Here is a 3,421-nt window from a genome sequence, read left to right as displayed (position 1 = left end):
ATTCTCCTGAAAAATCTGCACTTAAAGATCTAAAAGATAAAGTTTGATCTTTTAGTTTTTATCTTTAATCTTTAATCCCTGAACGAACTATTCAAGTTTGTAATTCGAACTTTAATTATCTTTTAATTCGTTCCTAAAGATAGATCGCCAAATCTGTTGCTAACTGCACATTAATCTGTTAAAGATATAACAGATTTATGTGTCCAGTATTTTCGGGCAGGATGTCCTGGACATCGTATCCGACATCGTGGATCCTGCAGCTTCAATTCTTCATTTGACATTTTATCTTGCCTTGTGCATTGTGCAGCCCAATCTGATTCCTTGACATAACGTTGGACATCATGTGCAGCAACTCCAGCTTTCCTTCATTGTCTAAGTGCTTATGTTTTAACAAAATTTTAGCCAATCTTTTAAAACTCAGTAAAGCTAAGCACTAACAATGATGCACAATCTAAGGAAGACCTTGATGGTGATGAAAGTGATGATATTCATGGAGATAATCCTATTAGAGGATTGGACATTGTTCTTTGAAGACATTTGTGGTTTTTTAGTTATTTAAATGTTTTAATTTTGAGAACTTATGTTTTGTAATAGACTAATAGTGTGAACTATGAGCCTATTGTCATTTGTTTTGCAAAATGGTGTATTTTGAATATATTTACTCATTATCCATATGTATTTTCTTTTTTACGAAGCAGACTCTTACGAGTCTACGAGTTGAATCTATGGAGTTCTCACGAGTCTACGTAGACTCTTGATTTTGATAACCTTGGAGAGCAGTATAGTGTTGTACTTGGTATAGGAGCTATTCTTGACCCACGCATAAAGCATTTGTAAGTTTTTTTTATGTCTATTCAATTAACAATTTAGCTTTTTTTAATTGAATTTTATTATCATTATTGCTTTAGTGATTTCTTTTTCTTTCATTTTATTTGTTTAGCAACTGAAAATGCACAATCAATAACTTGCTTGTAAGATTCGGAAGTCTCAACTAGAAGTTTATTTGGAGGAACCAAATCTGGATTTTAGTTACCATGAAAACTTGGATGTCTTACATTGGTGAAAGGATAATCATAATAGATATCCAAATCTATCCTTAATGGCTCATGATTTGTTGAGCATTCCAATTACTGTCAATTCATCTGGCATTAGTACTATTGTCCTCAACAAGTATAGGAGTCGTCTCTTGTCAAAAAATACAAATGCTTTGATTTGTACTCGAACCGGTAGCTTGGTTTTGTTAGTGATGCTAATTTCTTTAATATAAACTTGGTTATTTATTATTATCATAATCATCTACATGTTTCATTCATGTGACTTTGTAAATTTAATTGTTTTCCATTTTGATTTTGAGATATCTAGATGATTAAGGTGTGACGTCAGTGACATCGAAGATAAGAAATGAGAGTCATCTTCCAAAGAAGCATCCAATGTTTTTGATTTGGAAGATGATGAAACTTAATTAGTTAATTTAGTTGTTTTAGTTTGGCTTTGTGAAAATGTCATGGTTATTAGCATTAAGATTACTATTTTGAATTGTTGCTTTATTTTTATTTCATGGATATTGGACTAGTATTGGATTTGTATTATCTAAATGTTGTGAGACTTAGACTTTGTGACTATTATTGATTTATTGTGATGTTGTCATGGATAATTGGATATTAGACTAGTATTATCTAAATGTTTTTTGTTTTATCCTATGTTTGTAATTTTTGTTTGTATGATAATGAGACTATGAGTATGAGTGTATGCACATCTAATCTGCTTTAAAAATAATTAATTCATTTTTTTCTTTAAAAATTAGCGGGCCGACTCGCCAACCCGTCACCCTGACCAAAAAAAGGATGGGCTAGCGATTTTGGCCCTTTTCTGAAATGCGGGGTGGGCTAACCCGACCTATTTTTGACAAGTTGGTAGTGGGCCAGGTTGGGTCACCCCTTTTTTCTACCCCTAACAAATTTCATGTATTTCCAAAACTTAATCTCAAGAAGAAAAGAACATTCTCTTAGCACTCTTCTTTATGAATATGTAATTTTGTAAATATAATACATCACATTAAGTTAAGAAGAAAGTGGTTCTAAAAGCAAATAATAAATAGTCCACTAGCACCATTAATTAAACTTCAATTCTATTGTAGAAAACATACACCTTGGAAGAGTTAAGAAGAAGAGTTATTTGCATAATCAAATGGGGATTAGTTATGGTTTGAAAGAAATTTGATTACACCACACAACTAGGGTTCAAAATAATCAAAGGGGGAACTCACCACACTGAAACAAAAGCAGAGGCATAGGACGTCGAGAAGACGAGAGTTGCAGTTGGGCTTGGCATAACGACGATGGAGGGAGGTGAAAGAGTAAAGGGTTCATAGCTATGAAATCTCGTAGAAATAGAGGAAATGAGAGAGGGTTCAAGGGTGAGAGAAACAAAAAGGTTTGAGCTTTCTTACATTCACAGAGAGTGAAAAAGGGAGAAGGCGTGAGGGAAAGAGCTTTGACGGCAATGAATATGAGTTTCAATGATGATGACAACTGTGATGGAGAGCGCGAGGTTGAAAAGATATTGAGCATGATGGTTAGAGCACGAGGATGAAAAGATGAAAACCTTATGAAAAAGATGATGGAAGTCACAAACCAAAAGAGGGGGTGAATTGGTTTTGAAAACAAATCAAAATAGAAACAGAGTTTTGAAAAAGTTTCGCTTCCAAGGATCGTATCACAAACTTTTTGATAAAAACCAATATATATTCAATCACCCGTACACAATATCTTTTTGTTAAAGTTCTTTAAAAATAAGTGTCTTTAAACTTAACAAACTGATCAAGAATACAATGAGAAAGAGAGAAGATCAAGAGAAGATGTACACCAATTTTTAAAATGGTTCTGTGACGCCCTTTACCCCTCGCATATATGTACTAATAATAAAAGGAATAAGAAATTAAAATTAATTAAAAGTTTTTAAAACACATTTAAATACAAGCCTTTCAAAAGGGTAAAAGGCTCACATTCACTTTTCTAACATCATAATAAAACTTGTCCAAATAAATAATAAATCATCTCAGCTCAAAACAAGGTCGTCCAAGACTTCATGCAATTAATATAGAAACATATACCCCAATGTCACATCCAATCAGAGCATTGTGTTCCTGTGTCCTCTAGTATAAGGTTTTTTATAGTCATCCACCTAATCATCTGCTCCTACAAACACAAAGTTTGAGATCATCACATGATCCAAACATAAATAGCACATGGGGAGTGAGTTATCACATTCCTAACTAATAGAGAGAAACAAGACAACATATAGGTGTAAATATCATATAAACAAAATACAACTTACTTAAGCATAGCTCACGTTATTTCACCACTTTGTCGCACAACATCACATCACAACACCACACGTCTCATTTGTTTTCACAACATTC

The sequence above is a fragment of the Glycine soja genome, chromosome 18 (genome assembly GCF_004193775.1).
Source record: "Glycine soja cultivar W05 chromosome 18, ASM419377v2, whole genome shotgun sequence".
NCBI lineage: Eukaryota > Viridiplantae > Streptophyta > Magnoliopsida > Fabales > Fabaceae > Glycine > Glycine soja.
Note: the sequence above shows the minus strand (reverse complement) of the source record.